Consider the following 26,790-nt stretch of genomic DNA (forward strand, 5'->3'; position numbering starts at 1 on the left):
CATATTGTAACTGCCATATTGATTTTCATAGTGGCTTGCTGGAGGACATTTTATCACACTGTGAACCACAAGACTATGTTATTTAAAAAAAAAACATTATCTGTTTCTAGTTGTGGTGTGGCTTGGCCCTTAGCACACAACTTTAATCCTTCTTTCTGGAATACAGACATGCCTTTGATAATCACTTTTAATCCCAATTGATGAGAAAAACTTAGTTTATAGAAAGATGTATCTATGTTTGAAGGTGATGTATAATTGAGTGGCAGACAACGTGACTACTTAGAGAAAAAATTGACAGAATAGGATGTGCTCAGCTCTCATTGGAAAAGAGAGGAAAGGGAAGCTATTTGAGAGTGGGGGGAGGGGGAAGGAGAGAAAGAGAGAAGAATGTAGTTTTACTGAGAGAGAACAAGCTAGACACAGATTAAGACAAAACAAGTCATAGCATGAAGGGTAAAAAGATTAGAACATATTACAAAAGTTAGAATGATGCCAAGAAGAGCAGTACAGAAAATGCCAAGAGAAAGTATCCATATAGGATCAGTCAGCTTAGAGAAGGGTTTGAGTCAGTACAGCTGACTTGAACCAACCAACCAGAGCTCAGAAAAACAAGAAAGTGCGAGCTTATTCAGCAACAAGTCTCAGAGGCTAAAAACATTCTACATCTAGATAAGATTGGAGGATAGAAGCTTCCAGGACTAGGCGTAGGTTAGCAGATGGAGTCATTAAGCAACAGAGATTACAAAAAATGAAGTTTATATTTACAGTGCTGCAAAAGTTAGCAATCCCATCAACAATGGAGGGGAGTTCCCCTTGCTGCATATCCTTGTCGTCATGAACTGTCATTTGTATTGTTGATCATAGCCATTCTGGCAGGTATAAAGGTGGAAAATTAAAGTAGTAGCATCATGGGATTCCATTTCCTTATTCTTTACTTTCATGCTTGAACTATTGGAGTCATCTTATCCTCCAGGGTTCATACATATTTCTTCCTTCCTTCTCAGTCATTCCCAGGGTATCTAGTAGTATGCTGAGGTTCTTCATCCACTTGGAATTAAGTTTTCAAAGAGAGATAAGGACCTACTTTCATATTTCTATGTGCTATATTTATTTATTTTACATCTGTATTTTCTATAGTTTTTCCAGTAGTATTTTTGAAGTTGTGTTTTCACTATTACATATTTTTGAAATATTTGTTAAAATATAATATTTATATGTGAATGAAATTATATGTAGATACTAATTAGATTCCGCTGATCAATAAGCCTATTTTTGCACTGACACTGTTATTTTAATTACTAAAGCTCCTTAGTATACGTTGAAATATGAGTGGTTCTACCTTCAATAATATTTTTATTTCTCGTGATGCTTTTGGCTCTCCTAGGTCTTTTATATTCTTATATAAATTTTGTTTTTTTAATTTCTGGAAGATTATAATTGTAATATGATAGGAATTTTGTCTTATCTATGGATTGCTTTTAGTAGTGTAAGATTACCTATTGTCACAGCATTAATCCTAATAATCTATGAGTATAGGAGAGCTTTTCTTTCTTTCTTTCTTTCTTTCTTTCTTTCTTTCTTTCTTTCTTTCTTTCTTTCTTTCTTCTCTTGTCTTTTAAAACCGCTATAGTACTAGTCTTTAATTTTCTATGTTGTATTTGTTCCAACATATTATCCCAAAATAGTGTGTTCTATTGTGAGTGGTGTTGTTCTATTGGCAAATACAATAGTAAAATATTTGAGACATATAACTAAATATAGAATTCTCATAAAATGAAATAAAATAATTGAGATGAACTTTTAAAACATTACATCATGTCTTATGGATTAGGCTAATAAAAATTAAAAGTACTTTGGGGTTTCACGTTACCCCATTCAGCATGACCAGAATTAACAAAACAGCAGATTTTGGTAAGGAGTTGGGGAAAAGAAAGCACATATGTACATATTAACTGTGAGGGGGAGTTCAAACTGGAAAATCCATTATGATAATCAGTATAGTTTCAAAAAACAAACAAACTACAACTAAAATAAACAAACAAAAAACCAAAAACTGAGACCTAAGATATGAAAAGATCCTGTTATACCATTCTTGAAAATAGACACAAAGGGCTCTCATTATGAGCATATGAAAACAGAATAGATGTCTATCAACTGAAGAATTGATAATAAAATTTGATAGATTTATATATTGGATTCAGCTCTTAAGAAATGTAAGTATAGAAAATCAGATGGTAGCTTAAATCACTATATGTATTATTTATATTTGAAATACCCATAAAGCACTTATAATGGTTCGGAAATTAAGAAGCAGGTATGGGGGCAGGTGCTACAGGAGTGAAGATAAAGAGAGAGAATATAGTGAAATGATGGGCTAAGGTAAAATAATGTAACAGGAGGGCTAAATTCTGGTTGGTGAATGGAAAGGAGAGCAAAGGAACAACTAGGGGGTGGGATAGCCTAATTATGTGTGATATGTTGTGATATGATATGATACAATCTATCATATAGGGGCTTAAAATATAATTAACATATTGATATCACAGTATAGCATATAAAAACTCAGTCCAAGGATTGGTTCTTTAGAGTTGCCATCCTCTGAAGTTTTATGGGCTACTAAAATTAATAGACATTTGCCAATGGTTCTGGTTACCCTCTAGAACCTGATGGTACAACTCTATTGGTGAAAACCCCGCATACTTAATCATAGAATATGGAGAAATCAGACTAGTGACTAACTTAGAAACTCCAGAGTTACTAGATAATTTACCTAGTGCACTTAGGTGTTATTCATAATACAAGCAGAAAAAGTAATCTTACCCAACTTTAAAATTTGTGAGCTTTAAAAATAGCTAACATAGGAATACATAGTCACTGTTTTAAAAGTGGCAAGAGCATCATGGAAAGGATCAACTAATTTATGATTGGAATTCAGTCGTTTTCCATAAGATAAAACTCAGACATTGTATTATTATTGGGCCAAGTATTTTCTGTAGACAGGCTAGAGGCCCAGGGTGCTGCTTCATGGACATACTATGAAACTGATGTCTAATTATTTATCATAACATCCAATTATTAATGCTTCTTCCAAAACCTACATGGAAAACCAAAACTAAACAAGATGGAAAAAATAAAAGACTGAGGAATTGCTAGTCCTTGATGGAACATCTATATCATATTCCTTTCTTCCAAGGCTCTGGAATAATTTTAAAGGAGACATGAAAAAATGTAAGAGACAGGGGTAGCAATAATTATTACAAAGAAAATGCCTTTCATCATAACAAGGTAGCTGTGCAAATGAACTAACTCAAAGTAGTTATGGCAGCATGTATAAGATTTATGCAATTTCAAGCCAGTCCAAACCCAGCATGGGGGAAGTAGGTGGGCATAAAGTTCATCTACCTCTTTCTGAGGAGCTACTTGAAATTTGTAGTTTTGGGGGAGAAAATATCTACTTTCCTTAAAACTATATTACTTATGAGTAGGCTATAATACACTGCAAGCCATATCTAAGAGCATATAGGCATCACATTTGAATTTGATGAGCAGTTAACAAATAGTAGTCAATAAAGAGGTACAAGTCAGAGAGGAGGTGGGTGGGGGACTTGAACAAGATCAAACTGCACTGTACAATATTCTCAAATAACTAATTTTAAGAACTGAAAACATACTGTAGACAGTAATGTTAATGAAAACAACCATTATGGAACATATAAAGAATTGTCTATTATTCCATAGCAAGAAAAATATGATAAAATCATTGGTGAAAAGGAAAGAATCAGAGTGTTAAAACTGAAATCAGCCAAACAAAAGGAAAGAAGCATTTGTTTCTTAAATAAAATGGAAAGCAAAGACAGGAAATAAATAGTATTATCAGAAAATATATTTTATGATATATTTATGTCCTGATTATATAAATAAATATTGTAACATTATATATAATATACATAATGTTATATATAATATATATAAATTCATATACATTATATATACTATATAACATATAATATATAATATACATAATATATAATATTATTATATATTATATTATTATATTATATTAATGTATGTTATATATAATATATTATATTATATGAATATATATTATATATATTATATATATTATATTATTATATATTATATATTATATATTATATATTATATATTATATATTATATATATAATTATATATTTTATATTATATTATATTATATATTATATGTTATTGTATATTATATATTATATATGTTATATATAATATATATTATATATTATATATAAATTTATATATATTATATAAATTAAATATTATATATATGAATTATATATAATTAATCATATTATATATAAATGTATATGTTATATATATAGTTTAAATATATGTTAGATATTATATATAAATTATATATAATAATATTTTATATAAATATATATATATAATATATAATATTTAATTTATATATAATATACATTTATATATATATAAATATGAATATAATATATATATAAATTGTAACATTATATAATATATATAATTTATATATAATATATATATATATATATATATTATAAATAAATATTGTAACAATACAGGATGGCACCATATAGTAGGTCAGAAGCATTACTATAGAGTTAAATATGTCTTGTATTTGCTAGATAAATGAATGTAATTATTCTAATTGGTTAATAATATTCAGTCTTAGAACGGAAAACTAAAAGATGAACATTATGGCTAGTATATACATCAACAGTCAAATTTGCTGGGTGTGATACAAAAAAAATCTCAAGGCTGGCTTCATGGACTTACCCATGGAATCTATAGAGTTGCATAGAGTTCTCTAAGCAAAAGTAGCCTCTATTTGGTTTATAATTGCTCCCTCCACTTTAGAATTATTGATAATTTAAGGACAAGTAACCCCCAATGTTTAATGTATAAATGATTTCAAAATTATAGAACAATATTAGCAACTATTTAACAGTTTTTTTTACTTTTGCTCAAACATACATTAATGTTAAGATTTTTTTATATTGCCTGTGATTTTCTTATATATATATATATATACACACATATACATATACATGTATATACATATATATTACACACACATATATATATATTCATTAATGTCTGTTTATAAATACTCAGTCACATTTTCACAATAAAGATAGAAGTAAAGAGGTATTTTCTAAATGCTTGAATATCATTTATTCAAAAGATATTATTGAACTTTTAACAATAATAAATGTTATAGCAAATTATAGATGCTATTATAGTCACTATAATCTGTTTTTCAACTTTCAGTAGGTTGTGAATTTAAAAGAAAATTTTCAGTAATATGCAATAAGCGCTTGAGAAATGATGTCAATTATATGTAATGAATATTTTAGATAAGTTTATTATGAACTTACCAGTATAGTATACAAGTAATTATTGAAAAGAATATATGCCATAAACCAAATATCTACTCTAATAACAATAAATTAGATCTAAATGACAGAACATATCGATGAAATGTGTGCATTATGCAGAAAATAAAATCCACAAACGCATGCAATTTTTATTTCAAGTGAGATGAAGTAATGTAATGAATAGCTCAATTTTGTGATAGTTAGCATAAATATTACATTCAATAAAGATCAGTTTTTCCAAATCATTACAATTAGAAGTATGCCAAGTTATTTTAAAAGAAACATATAAATCAAACAAATAAAAACAGAATAATAAAGGAAGCTAGAAAGAAAGCATTCACTGTAGGAACAGGAAAAATAACCTGTGGTAGTTAATACGAATACATTATAGTTCTCTATTGAAATTATATGTATCTCAACCAATCAGTCGGTAATTTATCTGTATGCACTTATACAAATACATAAATGATGCAGAGCCTTTAACTGAAATAAAAAGACTTCAAAATATGGCAGAACCTTCACAGAGTGGAATTGTCACTTTTAGTGACACATGGAGCTAATATTGTTTCCCTTCCAACTTTCTGAGAAGAATGTTTGAGCAGGTTAGCACTCTAGGATCAAAAAATATACAATTTTTTTGAAAGCAGCTTGATTTTTATATCAAGTATGCTTTCAAGAGGCTTAAAAATGTATAGCTTTCATCAAGTAATTGCTCTTTTCAAACTCCAATAAAAAGAAATAACATGTTCTTGGCTATGTAGAAACTACTTCTAGTGAAATCATTTATTATAAAGAAAATATGACAATACAGTACTTGTATTTCAATGTGACTTTAAATGGTTCAAGAGACAGAATGAAGTGCCTCACAGATTAATTATGAACTAATTTTGATTTATAAACAAATTTTGAAATATAAAGCAACAAATTTCTACATAGTATGGAGTTTGTTGGTTGACAATTATCATCTTTGACACATTGCAAACTCTAAAACATTATGTGTAAGTATTCCAGTGAATATATGCCATGTAAAATACTCTATACTAGGGTACATGTAAAATAGTAAAACTACAGTAAACATCCCTGGCTTGTGTTTGATAATGTTATATACGACTTTTATTGTCATCTTTTCATTTGATCATTCTAAATATTCTGTTAGTAGAGAAATGTTACTGTTAAATGTTGTAAGTCAGAAATATGAGAAGGACCAGAGGGATTACTCAGCAACTGAAAGAACCTGATGTTCACTTATGAAAAACTGAGTTTATATCCTCAGACCCATATCAGACTGCTCAAAAACATCTGTATTCCAGGTCTAGGATCTCAAACCATCATCTGGTTCTATAGGCAACCACCCACATGTACACACATATCTATACAGCCACAAACATGTGACCATAAATTGAAACAAAGTAAAAGCCCCCCCCCAAAAAAAAAGGAACCCAGACTAGTGTACTAAGAAAGTTAATGTAATATGAATTACTTTTATATGCAGTCAATTTTCTCACAAGGTATATGAAAATAATAGTGATTCATATAGCATTCAATCTGTAAGTTTAGTTTTCTGATGAGAAAAATCCAATCATATATCTGAATGCATAAAAAGATGTAGGAATAGAAAAAAAACCAACAGAAACAATTAGTTAGATTTTTCTAACTCTTCAAGTTTCTCCACAAATTAAAAAGTAAAATATGATTTTAGGAAAATAAGAGGAGAAATTTATCCGTAGTGTTGGGTTTGCAGGCACCTATTGCCCTTTGGTACTTTCACATGTCCTGGAAGTCTCAGTTCAGTTGCTATGGTTGTATGAAAAGTGCTTTAATTACATCTTCTCCAAGTCAAAAATGTTTTTTTTTTAACATTGTCAAAGAATTTTGCCAAGTCCTGTAGGCTATGGAAGAGATGGCATGACATGGTTACTGCCCCTGCAGCAAAGCCAGCAGGTTATTAAGCCAGCAGCCTCCACAAGTGTTGATGGTAACTTTAGGCATAAGACATGTTTTGTTTTTTGTTTTGTTTTGTTTTGTTTTGTTTTGTTTTGTTTTGTTTTGTTTTGTTTTAACAATAGTGTATCGATTTGACTTTATGTTCCACCTAGAGGGGAATGGCCTATCTGTCAGGGCTAATGACTCCATGATAATCAGAGACAGCATGATTCAAGGACTTGAAAATGTGTCTATGTGACACTGAGACATTCAGGATGGCCTTTAAGGCTGTGGGATAGGATTCTGAAAATGAGTTCAAGAATATATAAACAGGATTTGTCAACTATGCAAAATATTAGGATGTAATATGAGCTAATGAGGGGCTTCATGGACCTTAAAGAACAGAGGCTACTGCACTAATGTGCCAATAAAGGGAAAGGAATGGGTAAAAACATGTTTCATGGTTGAAGTAATAAAGGAGCATCAGGCATGGTATGTTTGGCGATCTCAGGACAGGATCCCATTCAGCTAGCTTATTGTTTGTGCTCACAAAAGCAGGCAGATCTCTGAATTTATTTGCTATGTTAAAAAATAAATAAAATAAAATGTACTTGTCTTATTCTAAAAAACAAAGGGTCTAAAGTTATAAAATGCTGATTTCTGGGATAATCAAAAAATGAGCCTTGGCAAGATATATATATATATATATATATATATATATATATATATATATATATATATATATATATATATGTAAATAAAAGCCTGAGCTTTGGTTTGCAAGAGAGCTACCTAGAAAGAATTGCTTGAATAGCTAGCATAGCTCTTCTAGAATTTTTCTGGTGAATTTTCTGATATTTGATAGAAAACCAAAAGGCTATTTAGAGAGTTATTATAGTTCATTTAGAATTTAGCTAGCAGGTCTAGCAGGTTTTCTGATGTTTTAAAAAAATAAATCCAAGAGCTATCTAGAGAACTATTACTTTTCTTCTAGAATTTTTCGTTTTTTATTGATTATTTTATTCATTTACATTTCAAATGATATCCACCTTCCCAATTACCCCTCCTCAAACTCCTCATCCCATTTCCCCTCTTCTGCCTACCATTTGTCTCTATGAGTAGGTGTCCTCCACCTACTCATCCCCTCCTACTTCACTGCTCTAGCATCTGCCTACAATAGTGCATCAAGGCTACACAACACCAAGGGCCTGCCCTCCAATTGATGCAGATAAGGCAACCCTCTACTATTTATGTATCTGGAGCCATGGATCCCTCCATGTATATTCTTTGCTTGGTGGTTTATACCCTGGGAGCTCTAGGGGGGTCTGGTTATTTGACATTGTTTTCCTATGGGGTTGTAATCCTCTTCACCTCCTTAAGTCCTTCCCCTAGCTCTTCCATTCTGGTCCTCAAGCTAAATTTGATGATTGGCTATGAATATCTGCATCTGTATCTGTCAAGTACTGACAGAAACTCCCAGGGAACATCCATACCAGGCTCCTCTCAGCTAGCACTTATTGGCATCAGCAATAGTATTGGGTTTGGTGTCTATATATGGGATGAATGGGCAGATAGTCAAGGCAGAATCTCAGAAGGTAGAACTGATCGCAAATGCCATGGAAACATACTGCCTACTGGCTCAATCCTTGTGGCTTGCTCAGCTTGCTGTCAAGAGCTCTCAGGACCCCCAGCCCACATCTGGGACTACTTATAGTGAGCTGAGCCCATCAATATTAATCATCAATCAAGTAAATAAATAAAATAACCAATTAATAAAATAGAAAGAAAATTCACCTCAGGCTTGACCACAGTTGAATTTTGTGGGTGCACATTACTAATTGTGATTCCACTTCTCAAATGGCTAGCTGGAATCAACTTGATGTAAGAGTAGTCAGAACATTAAGGAAAACATATTTCTCCTGGAATGGGTTCTGATCTCCAAGAGGAAAGCAGGTGATCCCTCTAAACATGGTGACAACACTTTATAACTTTTGTTTTGACAACTAATGTACCCTTTAATATTTTTAATCTTGAGTTTCTTCAGTTTTTTTTTAACATTACTATAGCTTTTATATTGTATGGAGTGATTGTGAACGTTTTTTTTCTTTTTTTTTCCATTTTTTATTAGGTATTTAGCTCATTTACATTTCCAATGCTATACCAAAAGTCCCCCATACCCACCCACCCCCACTCCCCTACCCACCCACTCCCCCTTTTTGGCCCTGGCGTTCCCCTGTACTGGGGCATATAAAGTTTGCTTGTCCAATGGGCCTCTCTTTCCAGTGATGGCCGACTAGGCCATCTTTTGATACATATGCAGCTAGAGTCAAGAACTCCGGGGTACTGGTTAGTTCATAATGTTGTTCCACCTATAGGGTTGCAGATCCCTTTAGCTCCTTGGGTACTTTCTCTAGCTCCTCCATTGGGAGCCCTGTGATCCATCCATTAGCTGACTGTGAGCATCCACTTCTGTGTTTGCAAAGTTTCTGCAAGGCAAAAGACACCGTCAATAAGACAAAAAGACCACCAACAGATTGGGAAAGGATCTTTACCTATCCTAAATCAGATAGGGGACTAATATCCAACATATATAAAGAACTCAAGAAGGTGGACTTCAGAAAATCAAATAACCCCATTAAAAAATGGGGCTCAGAACTGAACAAAGAATTCTCACCTGAGGAATACCGAATGGCAGAGAAGCACCTGAAAAAATGTTCAACATCCTTAATCATCAGGGAAATGCAAATCAAAACAACCCTGAGATTCCACCTCACACCAGTCAGAATGGCTAAGATCAAAAATTCAGGTGACAGCAGATGCTGGCGTGGATGTGGAGAAAGAGGAACACTCCTCCATTGTTGGTGGGATTGTAGGCTTGTACAACCACTCTGGAAATCAGTCTGGCGGTTCCTCAGAAAACTGGACATAGTACTACCGGAGGATCCCGCAATACCTCTCCTGGGCATATATCCAGAAGATGCCCCAACTGGTAAGAAGGACACACGCTCCACTATGTTCATAGCAGCCTTATTTATAATAGCCAGAAGCTGGAAAGAACCCAGATGCCCCTCAACAGAGGAATGGATACAGAGTTTCTTCAGTTTTTGTTTGATTTGTTTCATGATGGTTTTTCCTCCTCCTCTTCCTCCTCCTCCCCCTCCTTCTATTCTTTTCCGAATTGATACTGAAATACAGAGTGCTGGATATTTTTCAAAACATTTTGAAAATGTGTCTTTGGTGACTGTCACAGAGATTTCAGAAAAGAACATAAAATACAGAAAATTAATTGAAGAGAATTTCTCATTGGTTTTAGCCTGAAAAACAAATCCATTTTTACCCCATGTACACATTTTAAAGAGCTGTATTTCTTTACCTTTCATTATTTCCTTTTATTGCTATTATTTCATTAACAAGCTTCTTTGCTTTTGAATTCCTTCACTTACCTTATAACCAAGCCTCCCTATATTTATAGAAATATACTGATGCTGTTCCTGTTAAATAAAATGGTTTACTTTGTTATTTTTTATTAATCACTTTATTCATTTACATTTCAAATGATATCCCCCTTCCCAGTTACCCCTCCATTACCACTCCCATCATCTTCCTCTCTCCCTCCACTTTGACTCTATGGAGGAGCTCCTCCATCCATTTACCCACTCCTGCCTCATCCCTCTAGCATTCCCCTATGCTGGGACATCAAGTTCCCCCCCCCCACCAACACCCGCATTAATGTCAGATAAAGCCATTCTCTGATACATATGTATCTGTAGTCCTAGATCTCTCCATCTATGTTCTTTGGTTCGTAGTTTAGTCTCTGGGGACTCTGGATGTTCAAGGTAGTTGTATTGTTCTTCTTATGGGGTTGCAATCCCCTTCAGCTCCTAGAGTCCTTATCCTAGCTCTACTATTGTGGTCCCCATAATCATAAAAATAATGACTTTTTTCATCATTATGGAAGAGACAAAACTAAAAATAACCAAAAGATGATCACTCCCAGGTTTTAAAGTCTTCCTTAAAGTAACATACTTTAATTTTCCTAGTATTTTAGAATTTAATTTATATTTTTTATATGATCAAGCATATTTAATTAAAAAGTTTAGGTTTAATAAAATATTCTTGAAGATATCAAATGTGCTAAGTAATCTGTCTGTCCATATTCATAGGGCAGACTAAACATGTTCCTTTTTAAGTATGTGTGTGTGTGTGTGTGTGTGTATATATATATATATATATATATATATATATATATATATATACATTTGAAGAAACAGCTGGAATAAAATACTTTGTCTTCACATACTTTATAGCATTATCCATTATCATAAGCCCTTTCCACACTTTATAATGACAAGATGCAAGTCAAGCTTTTATTTACATATTATAGCTAAAAGACATTTATAACACAATAGATAGATAGCTTACTTAAATATTTTCTGAATGCTAATATTTTAAGTAGTAAAAATGTCATAATTTATTTAGAAATTCAGTATGATCTTACTATAATAATCAAATAAAATAAATATGCTGCAACTAAGAAGCATGAAGCAAGCATCACCATTCCTGCATAATCCTCTTTGGATAGCATAAAAACAGGAATTTTCCCCCCTATGATGCCAAGAAAGCAACTAATAATCACTGCTGTCACCTTAGGTTTCCGAAAACTGAAATAGTTTCATCTTCATGCTTCTGATGTTCATTTATTGTCATACAAATTCCTTCTTCCGCTTTCTCTGAGGTACACGGTACATCAGGAGAATCCATCATAATTTCAACTTAACTGCACCATGATGACTTAAAATGGTTCAAGTACTAAATTATCTTTAAAAACAACTTAATCATAAGAATTTAAATAGAATTTCTCATACAAATATTTTTTGTTCTGGTGTTTTGCATGATGTAACATTTATTTACAATATACCAAAGTGCAAAACCTCCATGATTAATTGTGATCTTTACCTAGTAGGAGACCACGTTATGAATGATTCATAAGCATGTCTGCTCACTGAAATTGAAAATCTTTATAGCAATGCTAGCAATTTTAAGTTTTACTAGTTTACATTTATAAATCAATTCCAGAGACAATGTTTTCTGCTTTCCATTACTATTGACACAATATAAATTATTTTGTAAAACTCTTTTAGTTTAGTACCTTTATTTATTTAATCAAAAACTACCAGTATGAATGACACAAATTAGAAGAAAATCATTCTAAATCAGAGTCCTACTCATTATTTGACTTCTCCAATTTTCATTTTGACACATTTTGTGTCATTTATCTCTAAGAGTTTTATTTTTATATTTCCAGCATACTTCCATTTTCTAGTAACTTAAAAACTTTTTAAGATAAAAAATTCTAACTCTTCTGGGTGCTTTGTGTGAATTAAGCATAGAGAATAAATTACAGAGGAATTATGTGTCTACAATTTTTATAAAGAGGTGACTACTGAAGTATAAATTAGTCTTCTTTAAAATCTTCAACTCAGTAAGGAATGTATATGATGTTTGCATAAAAACTTTAAAAATATAACAAGCCATGGTAAGCTATATTCCTCTGTCTGATATGAAAATGTATTAATTTTTTGAAGTAAAGATAAGGTATGGTAACTTTTTTGTTTTGATAGCTATTGGGAATCAATTAAATATTTAATAAATGCTTCCTATTTGTTAGAATTGGTTCACATATATTTGGTGTCTTTACCAGAATATACCAGGAATACAAATACCCAATTAGTTAAGAAGCTAAAGAAAAAAAATCTGTGTCTGTGATTTTCAACACCTACTAAAACCTAAGAATAGGATTTTGGATGTAAAACATGATGCATAAAGTGTGGTTGTACATTGCTACTTAACGGGAATTCTTCCTGAGATATGATAGTGTTATATTCTGAGTGAGGATAAAAAAGAGCAGAGAAGTTAGAACACTAAAAAAATAAAATTGTAATTATTTTAAAAATTCAAACCTTTGAAATGGTGGTAAATTTATTTAATAGGATGGTCAATTTGAACTCTATATAACATTCTGTTGTACATTTTTCATGAATGTAACAACTAAGGAGGTTAACACTATTAGTATTTATAGTACCCACATCATTATTTCATAAAATGCTGGCTATACTAAAATTCAGTTCTATCTCTTTCTATTATGATTTATTTTACCTTTGAGATTATAATAAAATTAGATCATTCACCATATCTACTATTCATTCTCCAACTCCTCATATGTAACCCCTTGTTCTGTCTTAGATTCATGACTTCTTTTTTATTTTTTTCTATGAGGGTTGCTATATATCTATGGGTATCTTAAAACATACATTGTTTAGTCAACAATGTCATTTGTATGTGTATGTTTTCACAGGTAAACAGTTGGTATTGGATAATCAGTTGCTGTCTTCCTCCCACAGAAGAGCTATGTCTTGTTTTTTCAACATTCCTTACTTGCCTATACTTCTTTTAGGACTCATGAGCTTTCCCCTTCCAACTCTGCATGCCCATTTGTATCGTTCTTGTACATGTCTTGGTGAGATGTCATGGATAGAGCATCTGACATTATAGGAGATACAATATCATGGGAAATTTCCTGGTTCTCTGCCTCTTACAGTCTTACCACTCTGTCTTCTGCAATGATCCCTGAACCATAATTACAAAAGGTTTGTGTTGTAGATCTATGTATTATGACTGTGTTCCAAACTATGCATAGTGATTGGCTTTGGCTTTCGTTAATGCTACATCTGATACAAAGAGAATCTTTCTTGATAAGAGGTGAGAACAACATTTATCAGAAAATATAGTGATACCAATTTAGATCATGGAGATTATGCTGGCTTAATAGAGGTTGTGTGTTCTCCATGATCCATTACTGTACTAGGTCTAGGTGTTTAGTTGCTTTACCAAAACATGGCAATTTTTTTTATTATTATTGTTGATGAACTCTTATGACTACTTACAGAGCTCTTGGTTGCCACCAAGATATGTGTGCCACTATTGCATCTTTATGCTTACTATGCTATGGTGTTCATTGTTGTAGTTCATAGACATAATCTGGAGAGAACTATTTGTTGCTTAATTCATTTGAAAGTTTTCATGGAGTCTTCTGGTGTCTTGAAAACTACTCCTCAACAAAGAATATGCATTTCAGATTGGATGCATCTTGGGCCCTCTGGGTTCTGAGTTAGAAATGCCTGGTGTCGTCAGCAATACTTACATCTACCTTCTTGGAAAATCAAGAGCAATAGCAATAGCCTGTGACTTGGAAATCTCTTGGACAACTTTAAACAGCAACTCAGGATGACTCTTAAGGCTTAGTGTTGAGGGTTTTAGAGTGTTTTTGCTATTGTTTGTTTTTCACTTTGTTTGTGTTGGATCATCTATTGCTTTTGTAGGGAACATTCTTAGCCCAGATAAGTTTTCACTTAAATTATATATGCACTGATATGCAAAGGCATGCATGTAACACAGGCATTTGTACATAGTTAATAGTATGATGCTTATGAGTTTTCAGACATTGTACTGTCACTTTACCCTCCTTCATACTCTTCCCCTCTCTAATCAAACTCCATTTCTCCATTTCCTCCTTTCCTCACTTCTATCCTGCTATTGTCCCTCTATTTCTGTGCTCCCCAGGTCTGCAAAAGCTTATGTGATGGTCTACTTTCACTCTCCAGTTTTCTGCAGTTACTCTAGGATATTTAATTGCATCTTAAGAAGTGAAGCTAGAACTTACAGATGTGAAAGAACCTAGAAACTTGCTTTGTTGGTCAGGATTAACTCACTCAATAGGATCTTTTCTAATTCTACATATTTCAAAAAATATCATGATTTCAATTTTTCCTTACTGAAGAATAGCATTCTATTATATATAATCTGCCATATTTTCATTATCTATCATCAATTGAGGGATATCTTTATTAGTTCCACAACCTGGAAAAAGAGTAGAAATGAACATTGCTCTGAAAATAGGATGAGGAATCCTTTGAGCATAGACAGCAGAGTGGTATTGCTGTGCCATATGGTAGACTTATGGTTAGCTTTGTGAGTTTGTTCACACTAAACTCCAGAGTGTCTGGACCAGTTTGCAATACAAGCACCAGTGATTAAATCTTTTCTTTTGATGATATTATTTCCAACAATTGCTGTCAACTGTTTTGTTGAACTTGTCCTTTTGACTAAGGTAACATGAAGTCTAAAAGTTGTTCTGATTTTTATTTGTTTAATCAATAGGGTTGATGATCATTTAAAGATGTGTCCCAGTCATGTAGATTTCTTCCCAATGGAAATTTTTCATCAGATCTCAAGCCCATTTGAGGAAGGGAAAAATTTTGTCTTTTTAAAAAAAATTATTTACATATTAAGCATTTTAATCCTCTGTTAGAAGTATAATTATCAGAGACTCCCTCCCTTTCTTTGTGTTTCTTTTTCATTGGCTTGATTCTTTAAGAATGCAGAAGCTTTTTAGCTTTATGAACTTCTACTTTTCAATTATTGACCATAAATGTTGGGTAAATGGAGCCCTATTTTTATCCCTAAATTATGGAGAGCACTGCCTATGCTTTCTTCTAGAAGTTTCATTAGTTCAAGTTTTACAGCTAGGTCTTTGATATATTTGATATATTTGGAGTTAGTCTTTGTACTGGGTGATAGAAATAGGCATACTTTCATTTATCTATTTCAGGATACCCAGTTTTCTCAACATCATTTACTGAAGATGCAATCTTTTCTCTAGTTTGTTTTGTCTTGTCATATTTCTGAAGTATTAAACAGATATACTCATATGTATACTCACTTGTGTTGTTAGTGCTTAGAAAAGTTATTGAGTTATGCAATCTGCCTTTGTATTATGCCATGATACAGAAATTATCTTTCATAGAAATTTTCTGGTATGTGAAATCATTTCAGAAATGACATTTTAAAATTTAGAATATCAATTCATTTCATTACTTCATTGGCTATAGTTTTTTTACTTATATTAAGTTCTTAATTTTTTGTTTTCTTATTTTTTGTTAAAATTCTTTCCATTTAACAATATTTAAACTCAATTGGCATACTTAAATGTAGTTTTCCATACTTCAGTTCAAACTGAAGTTTTTTAAAAAGCTGAAATTATGCAATCAAGTAGTAAAAATAATTGTTCACATATTTTTAAAATTCTTATCTTGTTAATTCTTTTGATGTGTAATTCCTTTTAAATGTATTGAATATGTCACTTACAACTTTATATCATAATTGCTTACTTATTCATTTCATTTTGCATATATTCCATTTACAAGCAAATATTCAAAACATTTATTCACAACTTTAATTTGCTCTGCTAATCAAGGGAGCTCCCCAAGTTTTAGTGTAATTCATGTATTTATGGAGAAATACCCCAGTATACTGTTGTCAAGTAGATGCTTAATATTAAAGGACAGAAATGTCAAGATATTTATACCTTTAAAAAAAAGGTATTTTCTGGTACATTTTTTTTAAATCTATGATTTGTAAATTCATGTCATCTCAAAGTTGAAAGACTCTTGGTACTCTTTCTCAGTTTGTATCTCTTTAATTTCCTTTTCTTGCCTTATTGATCAAAAAGGTGGTTTGACTACAATATTGAAAAAAAGTGGTAAAATTAAATATCTCTTTCTTGCTGTTTATGGCAAAGAGATTGCTTCAAGACTTTTTCCATTTACTATGATGTTGGTGTGTGTTTCATATATACTCTCATTTTGCTGTGTTATGATATATTTCCAATACTGCATATTCTTTCTAGAAGTTCATCTCAATGGGATTTTGTATTTTGTCACAAGCTTCTTCTGAATGTATTAAGATGATCACATGATTTGTATTATGTGATATGGTTTATTACACTTGCTTACTTGCATATCCTAAACCATCGTAATGTTTCTGTGTTAGAGTTGAATTGGTCATGGTGGCTAATATTTACAATGTGATTATATATTTACATTGTAAATATTCTACTGAACATTTCCAGTCTATGTTACTTGGTTATATTTGGCATACAGCTTTCTTTTCTCTTTGCTTTTTTTCCCTTTTCCCCCTCATATACCTTTACCTAATTTGGGTATTAGAATGACTAACTTAATAAATTATTTTCTCCTCTGGTTAGTTTAAAAATGTTTGGCTACTCCAGAGCTTCCAGGTCATTGCTTGTACTTCACTGCCTTAGTGTTAATTTTCAGAGATATGTTAAACTAAAACTTTGTTTGAACATGTCTTCTCTACCAAACATTTGCCCTACCAAATTTTGTTCATTACTATACAACACTTTCCAGGAGGTGAGAAAGAATGAAGAGAAGGAGGGTGTCCAAGAGGTCTACCGATGTGAAGAGATACCATGACCACAAAAACTCTTAAAACAGAAAACATTTGAGTTTACAGTTCAGATATTTAGTCCATTACTGTCATGGTGGGAAGCATGGAGGCATGTAGCCAGACAGGATACTTGAGAGGTAGCTGAGAGTTCTATATCTGAGTCTGCAGTCAGCAGAAAGATAAATTCACTGGTCCTGACTAGAGCACTTGAAATTCTAAAACCCACTCCCAATGATACACTTCCTTCAACAAAGTTATCCATACTTCAACAAGGCCAAACCTCCTAAGAGTGCCACTTCCTATGGAATTATGGGGGTCATTTTCATTCAAACCACCACAGAGGGAAAGGAGAAGAGAAGATAATGAGGGGAGGAAGAAGTGGAGAGGGAACTCTTTCTATTGGCTTTAAGAGTTGGTGTACCCTACTTCTCTATTTCCATTTTTTTCCCATTCTTCTCTTTAAATCCTTTTGTAATGATTGGGGTTCATGGATGTAATTGGAGGCTGAAAGAAGAAAAGAATCTCTTGCCTTCTCCTACAACAGGGGACCAACTCACCAATACTTACTGGCATTTGTGTTATAAATGTTTATACCAGGAATAAAACCAGAAAATTTAAACTGATTTATGTAGGTAAAATAAAAATAATTAAATATATATATAAGAAAGGATTCTTTGTCAAAAATCAAGTATCTACAGGTATATGGGATTATTTCAGGGTTTATTTTTTACTCAATTTCATTGAACAACATGTCTGTTTCTCTACTAATACCAAGTAGTAATTACTAGTATTCCTCTGTAGTACAGCTTGAAATCAGGGGTGGTAATTCCTCCAAAAGTTCTTTTTTGCAAAGGATTCATTTAGCTATCCTGGATCTTTTGTTTTTCCACATGAAGTTGAAATTGTTCTCTTCAAGGTCTGTAAAGATTTGGGTCGAAATGTTAATAGGAATTGCATTGAATTTGTACATTTTTCTGGTATGATTGCCATTTTCTCTGTTACACAGACTGGTCCATGACCATGGATGATCTTCCTTCCTTCCTTCCTTCCCTCCCTCCCCTCCCTCCCTCCCTCCCTCCCTCCTTCCCTCCCTCCCTCCTTCTCCCTCTCCCTCTCTCTCTCTCTCTTTCTTCCTTTCTTTCTTTCTCTCCATATTTTAATCTCCTCCCCAGTCCACCTGCCACCTATTCCACATCCCATACTATCTCCTCCCCACCCCCTGTCTCTACGTGGATGTCCCCACCAACCACAACACCTGACCTCTAAACTTTCTGGGGCTTCCAGCATCTTGAGGGTTAGGTGCATCATCTCTGAATTAACATAGACCCAGCAGTCCTCTACTGTATTGTGTTGGGGACCTCATATCAGTGGTTGTATGCTGACTGTTTGGTGGTCCAGTGTTTTGAGAGAACTCAGGTCCAGATTAATTGAGACTGCTGGTCCTCCTACAGGGTTGCTCTTCTACTCAGCCTCTTTCAGCCTTCCCTAATTCAACAACAGGGAACAACAGCTGCTTCTGTCCATTGGCCTTCTGTCCATTGTTCTTGCTGGGTCTTCCAAAGTGCAGTCATGATAGCTCCCTTTTTATGAGCACTCCATAGCCTGAATAATAGTGTCAGGCCTTGGGGCCTCCACTTGATCTGGATCCCACTTTGGGCCTGCTGCTGGACCTTGTTTCCTTGGTCTACTCTCCATTTCTATCCCTGTAATTCTTTCAGATAAGAACAAATATGGATCAGAGTTGAGGCTGTGGGATGGCAACCCCATTCTTCACTTTCAATCTTCTGACATCTTCATATTTTTCTTCAGAGATTTGAACTTGTTGTCATATAGGTCTTTTACTTGCTTGGTTAGTTACACAAAGATATTTGACGTTATTTGTGGCTATTCTGAATGCTGCTGTCTTCCTAATTTGTTTTTCAACCTGTTTATCATTTATAAAGAGGTATAATAATTTTTGTAATTGCTGATAATTTTGTCAGCCACTGACAGCTAATTTGCTAATGGTGTTTAACAGCTGTAGGAGTATTCTGGTAGAATTTTTATGGTCACTTACATATACTATCTTGACATCTGCAAAGAGCAATACTTTGATTTCTTACCTTCTAATTTGGATCCCCTTGCTCTGTTTTAGTTGTCTTATTGCTCTAGCTAAGACTTCAAGTGCTATATTGAAGCGATAGAGAGTGGACAGCCTTATATTATCTCCGTTTTTGTGGAATTACTTTATGTTTCTTTCCATTCGATGTGATGTTCACTATTGGTTTGCTGTATATTAAAATAATTTGGGTTTATATATGCTCCATGTATCTGTGATCTCTGCAAGACATTTAACATGAAGGTATGTTAGAATTTGCTAAAGATATTTTAACATCAAATCTGATGATTATGTGCCTATTTTTCTTTCAGTTTGTTTATATGTGAATTATGTTGATGGATTTTAATATAGTGAATCACCGTTACATCTCTGGAATGAAGTCTACTTGGTCATCATGGATGTCTTCTTAAGGGAAGTTGATCTGAAATTGTCCTTCATTGTTGAGTCTTTGTGCAATTTAGTTATCAGGATGACTACGGTCTCATATAGTGAGTTTGACAAAGTTCCTTCTGTTTTTATTATACAGAATATTTTGAGGAGTACTGGAATTAGCTCTTCTTTGAAAATATGGTAGAATTATGTTCTAAAACCATTTGGCCCTAGCTGTGTTTTGGTTGAGAATATTTAAATTTTTTTTTAATTAGACATTTTCTTTATTTACATTTCAAATGTTATCCCCTTACCTGGTTTCCCCTCCAAAATCTCCCTATCCATTCCCCTTTCCCCTGTTCCTCTACCCACCCACCCACTTCTACCTCCCTGCCCTCCCATTCTCCTATATACTATACTCCTATAATACTGGGGTATTGAGCCTTCACTGAATCAAGGGCCTCTCCTCTCATTAATGCCTATCAAGGCCATCCTCTGCAACATATGCAGCCTGGGCCATGGATCACTCCATGTGTATTCTTTGGTTGGTGGTTTAGTCCCTGGGAACTATGGGGTGTCTGGTTGGTTGATATTGTAAGGCAAAGTCACTGTTAATTGGACAAAATGGCAACCATCATACGTAGAAAAGATATTTATAAATCCTACTTCTGATGGAGGGCTAATACCCTATATATATATATAAAACTCAAGAAGTTAGAATCCAGAGAACTAAATAACTCTGTTAAAATGGGGTACAGAGTTAAAGAAAGAATTTGCAACTGAGGAATACCAAAGGGTTGAGAAACACCTAAAAAAATGTTCAACATCCTTAGTCATCAGGGAAATGCAAATCAAAACAACCCTGAGATTCCACCTCACACCAGTCAGAATGGCTAGAATCAGAAACTTGGTAACAACAGATGCTGGTGAGGATATGGAGAAAGGGGAACACTCCACCATTGTTAGTTGGATTGCAAGCTGATACAACCACTCTAGATCTGGTATTGGGTGACAGAAAAGGACCTCAGGAAGTAGGAGGTTACAGTTACCCTCCAGAATGCAACAGAGACCTGGGAGGTGAGAGACTCTCAGAGCTCAAAGGGAGGGACCTTAGATGAAATTTCCTATAGTAGGGAGAGGAAACTTATAGAGCCCACCTTCAGCAGGAATTCGGGGCATCAAATGAGGGAGAGAGTTGCCACCCCACATTTAAAACTCTGAGGCATAAATTTTCCTGTCGGAAAGAACTGCAAGGATGGAAATGGAGAGGAGCCTAAGGAATAGAAGATCCAGCAACAGGCTCAAAGTGGAATCTAGCTCAAGAGGAGGTCCCAAGGCCTGACAATATTACTGAGACTATGGGGTGCTCAGATAAAGGGACCTATCTGACTGCACTCCAGAAGATCCAACAAGCAGCTGAAAGAGTCAGATGCAGATATTTGCACCCAACCAATGGACAGAAGAAGCTGACCCCGTGGTTGAATTAGGTAAAGGCTGAAAGAAGCTGGGGAGCAGGGCAACCCTGTAGGAGGACCAGAAGTCTCAATTAATCTGGAACCCTAAGATCTCTCAAACACTGGACCACTAACCAGGGAGCCCACACCAACCAATAAGAGGCCTCTGACACATATACAGTAGAGGACTACCAGGTCTTGGTTCAATCAGGGATGATGTACCTAACCCTAAAGAGACTGGAGGCACGAGGGTGTTTAGAGTTCTGGTGGGGTACGGGTGATAGGGGATAGGGACATTCTCGTGGAGACAGGGAGTTGGGGAGGTGGTCTTGGATTTTGAACAGAGTGTGGATGGTGGAGGGGAGTATAAAATCTGGGGTGTAAAAGAGAAAAACACAAAGAAGATAGGAAGGAAGGAAGGAAGGAAGGAAGGAAGGAAGGAAGGGAGGGAGGGAGGGAGGGAGGGAGGGAGGGAGGGAAGGAGGGAGGAAGGAAGAAAGAATTCTGTACCCAGAAAAGAAAAAAAGTGGTAATCTTGCAGAGTTTTTCCTTGTTGCGAGTAAAATGCCTTCTCTGTTTTGGTTAATTTTGATGAGAGTTCATCTTATTAGATATTTGAATGGCCACTCTAGCTTGTTTGTTTGTTTGTTTGTTTGTTTGTTGGGGGGGGTCTATTTGCTTGGAAAACCTTTTCAAAGTCCTTTACTTTGTTATATTAGCTATCTTTGTTGCCAAGATCTGTTTCTTGGATGTAGCAGGATGTTCCTGTTTATGTATCTACTTTGTCATCCTGTATTTTTTTTTTAAAATTGGAGAATTGTCCCCATTGTTGTTGAGAGCTATAAACAACCAATGGGTGGTAGATCCCATTGTTTTTTTTTTTTTTATTTTTTTTTCCATTTTTATTAGGTATTTAGCTCATTTACATTTCCAATGCTATACAAAAAGTCCCCCATATCCACCCAACCCCACTCCCCTGCCCACCCACTCCCCCTTTTTGGCCCTGGTGTTCCCCTGTACTGGGGCATATAAAGTTTGCAAGTCCAATGGGCCTCTCTTTCCAATGATGGCCGACTAGGCCATCTTTTGATATATATGCAGCTAGAGTCAAGAGCTCCGGGGTACTGGTTAGTTCATAATGTTGTTCCACCTATAGGGTTGCAGATCCCTTTAGCTCCTTGGCTACTTTCTCTAGCTCCTCCATTGGGAGCCCTATGATCCATCCATTAGCTGACTGTGAGCATCCACTTCTGTGTTTGCTAGGCCCCGGCAAAGTCTCACAAGAGACAGCTACATCTGGGTCCTTTCGATAAAATCTTGCTAGTGTATGCAATGGGGTCAGCGTTTGGATGCTGATTATGGGGTGGATCCCTGGATATGGCAGTCTCTACATGGTCCATCCTTTCATCTCAGCTCCAAACTTTGTCTCTGTAACTCCTTCCATGGGTGTTTTGTTCCCAAATCTAAGGAGGGGCATAGTGTCCACACTTCAGTCTTCATTCTTCTTGAGTTTCATGTGTTTAGCAAATTATATCTTATATCTTGGGTATCCTAGGTTTGGGGCTAATATCCACTTAGTGAGTACATATTGTGTGAGTTTCTTTGTGAATGTGTTACCTCACTCAGGATGATGCCCTCCAGGTCCATCCATTTGGCTAGGAATTTCATAAATTCATTCTTTTTAATAGCTGAGTAGTACTCCATTGTGTAGATGTACCACATTTTCTGTATCCATTCCTCTGTTGAGGGGCATCTAGGTTCTTTCCAGCTTCTGGCTATTATAAATAAGGCTGCTATGAACATAGTGGAGCATGTGTCCTTCTTACCAGTTGGGGCATCTTCTGGATATATGCCCAGGAGAGGTATTGCTGGATCCTCCGGTAGTACTATGTCCAATTTTCTGAGGAACCGCCAGACTGATTTCCAGAGTGGTTGTACAAGCCTGCACTCCCACCAACAATGGAGGAGTGTTCCTCTTTCTCCACATCCACGCCAGCATCTGCTGTCACCTGAATTTTTGATCTTAGCCATTCTGACTGGTGTGAGGTGGAATCTCAGGGTTGTTTTGATTTGCATTTCCCTGATGATTAAGGATGTTGAACATTTTTTCAGGTGCTTCTCTGCCATTCGGTATTCCTCAGGTGAGAATTCTTTGTTCAGTTCTGAGCCCCATTTTTTAATGGGGTTATTTGATTTTCTGAAGTCCACCTTCTTGAGTTCTTTATATATGTTAGATATTAGTCCCCTATCTGATTTAGGATAGGTAAAGATCCTTTCCCAATCTGTTGGTGGTCTTTTTGTCTTATTGACGGTGTCTTTTGCCTTGCAGAAACTTTGGAGTTTCATTAGGTCCCATTTGTCAATTCTCCATTTTACAGCACAAGCCATTGCTGTTCTGTTCAGGAATTTTTCCCCTGTGCCCATATCTTCAAGGCTTTTCCCCACTTTCTCCTCTATAAGTTTCAGTGTCTCTGGTTTTATGTGAAGTTCCTTGATCCACTTAGATTTGACCTTAGTACAAGGAGATAAGTATGGGTCGATTCGCATTCTTCTACACGATAACAACCAGTTGTGCCAGCACCAATTGTTGAAAATGCTGTCTTTCTTCCACTGGATGGTTTTAGCTCCCTTGTCGAAGATCAAGTGACCATAGGTGTGTGGGTTCATTTCTGGGTCTTCAATTCTATTCCATTGGTCTACTTGTCTGTCTCTATACCAGTACCATGCAGTTTTTACCACAATTGCTTTGTAGTAAAGCTTTAGGTCAGACATGGTGATTCCACCAGAGGTTTTTTTATCCTTGAGAAGAGTTTTTGCTATCCTAGGTTTTTTGTTATTCCAGACAAATTTGCAAATTGCTCCTTCCAATTCATTGAAGAATTGAGTTGGAATTTTGATGGGGATTGCATTGAATCTGTAGATTGCTTTTGGCAAGATAGCCATTTTTACAATGTTGATCCTGCCAATCCATGAGCATGGGAGATCTTTCCATCTTCTGAGATCTTCCTTAATTTCTTTCTTCAGAGATTTGAAGTTTTTATCATACAGATCTTTCACTTCCTTAGTTAGAGTCACGCCAAGATATTTTATATTATTTGTGACTATTGTGAAGGGTGTTGTTTCCCTAATTTCTTTCTCAGCCTGTTTATTCTTTGTATAGAGAAAGGCCATTGACTTGTTTGAGTTTATTTTATATCCAGCTACTTCACCGAAGCTGTTTATCAGGTTTAGGAGTTCTCTGGTAGAATTTTTAGGGTCACTTATATATACTATCATATCATCTGCAAAAAGTGATATTTTGACTTCCTCTTTTCCATTTTGTATCCCCTTGATCTCCTTTTGTTGTTGAATTGCTCTGGCTAATATTTCAAGTACTATGTTGAAAAGGTAGGGAGAAAGAGGGCAGCCTTATCTAGTCCCTGATTTTAGTGGGATTGCTTCCAGCTTCTCTCCATTTACTTTGATGTTGGCTACTGGTTTGCTGTAGATTGCTTTTATCATGTTTAGGTATGGGCCTTGAATTCCTGATCTTTCCAAAACTTTTATCATGAATGGGTGTTGGATCTTGTCAAATGCTTTTTCTGCATCTAAGGAGATGATCATGTGGTTTTTGTCTTTGAGTTTGTTTATATAATGGATTACATTGATGAATTTTCGTATATTAAACCATCCCTGCATCCCTGGAATAAAACCTACTTGGTCAGGATGGATGATTGCTTTAATGTGTTCTTGGATTCGGTTAGCGAGCTCCCATTGTTTTGATGTTGAGGGTGGTCCTGTGTGTGTGGTGTATACTTTCTTTTTTTTTTTCCATTTTTTATTAGGTATTTAGCTCATTTACATTTCCAATGCTATACCAAAAGTCCCCCATAGTCACCCACCCCCACTCCCCTACCCACCCACTCCCCTTTTTTTTGGCCCTGGCGTTCCCCTGTACTGGGGCATATAAAGTTTGCGTGTCCAATGGGCCTCTCTTTCCAGTGATGGCCGCCTAGGCCATCTTTTGATACATATGCAGCTAGAGTCAAGAGCTCCGGGGTACTGGTTAGTTCATAATGTTGTTCCACCTATAGGGTTGCAGATCCCTTCAGCTTCTTGGGTACTTTCTCTAGCTCCTTCATTGGGGGCCATGTGATCCATCCAATAGCCGACTGTGAGCATCCACTTCTATGATTGCTAGGCCCAGGCATACTCTGACAAGAGACAGCTATATCAGGGTCCTTTCAGCATAATCTTGCTAGTGTATGCAATGGTGTCAGCATTTGGAAGCTGATTATGGTGTATACTTTCTATTTTAGTTTTACTCATGTGGAAATATCTATTTGTTCTAGGGTTTTTGGGTGTGTTTACCCTCCTTTTATTGGATTTTTCTTCCTAATAATCTCTGTAAGCAGGATTATTGGAAATATATTATTTAAATATTTTTTTCTTGGAATATCTTGTTTTCTACTCTTGTGGTGTTAGAAAATTCTGCTGGGAATTGTAGTGATTTTGGGTGACTACAATGTTTTAGAGACTGTAAGAGATCTACCCTTGTTGTTCTGACTTTTGAAGTCACTGTTGACAAGTCTGATGTAATTCTAGTGCTTCTTCCTTACATGTTATTTGACATTTTTTTCCTTACAGCCTGTAATATTCTTTCTTTAGTTTGTACATTTAGTGTTTTGATTACTATGTATTGGGAGAATTCTCTTTATTGTCCACGCTATTTTCTGTGATGTAAGCTTCTTTTATGTTTACAGATACTGTTTTCTTTAGGGACTTTTTTTTTCTATGATTATGTTGAAGTAATTTTCTGATCCTTTTAGATGGGAATCTTCTGCATACAGACAGTCAGTTAGACCATTTATTGAGGATGTTTTCTTTTATCCATTGTATTTTTTTTTAGCTACTTGGTCAAAGATCAAGTGTGTGTAAGTGTGTGGTTTTATTTCTGGGTCTTCAATTCTATTCCATTGATCATCATGTCTGTCTCTGTATCAATATAATGCAGTTTTTTTTTATCACTATTGCTGTGTAGTTAAGATTGAGGTCGGGATGATGATTCCTCCAGCAATTTTTTTGTTTTGTTTTGTTTTGTTTTGTTTTGTTGAGAATTGTTTTCACTATTCTGTTTTTGTTGTTTGTTTGTTTGGTTGGTTTTTGCCTTTCCAGATGAATTTGTGGATTGTTCTTTCCATGTCTTTGAAGTTTTTGAAGAATTGTATTAGGAATTTGATATGTATTTCA

This window comes from Mus musculus, chromosome 10 (genome assembly GCF_000001635.26).
Source record: "Mus musculus strain C57BL/6J chromosome 10, GRCm38.p6 C57BL/6J".
Taxonomy (NCBI): domain Eukaryota; kingdom Metazoa; phylum Chordata; class Mammalia; order Rodentia; family Muridae; genus Mus; species Mus musculus.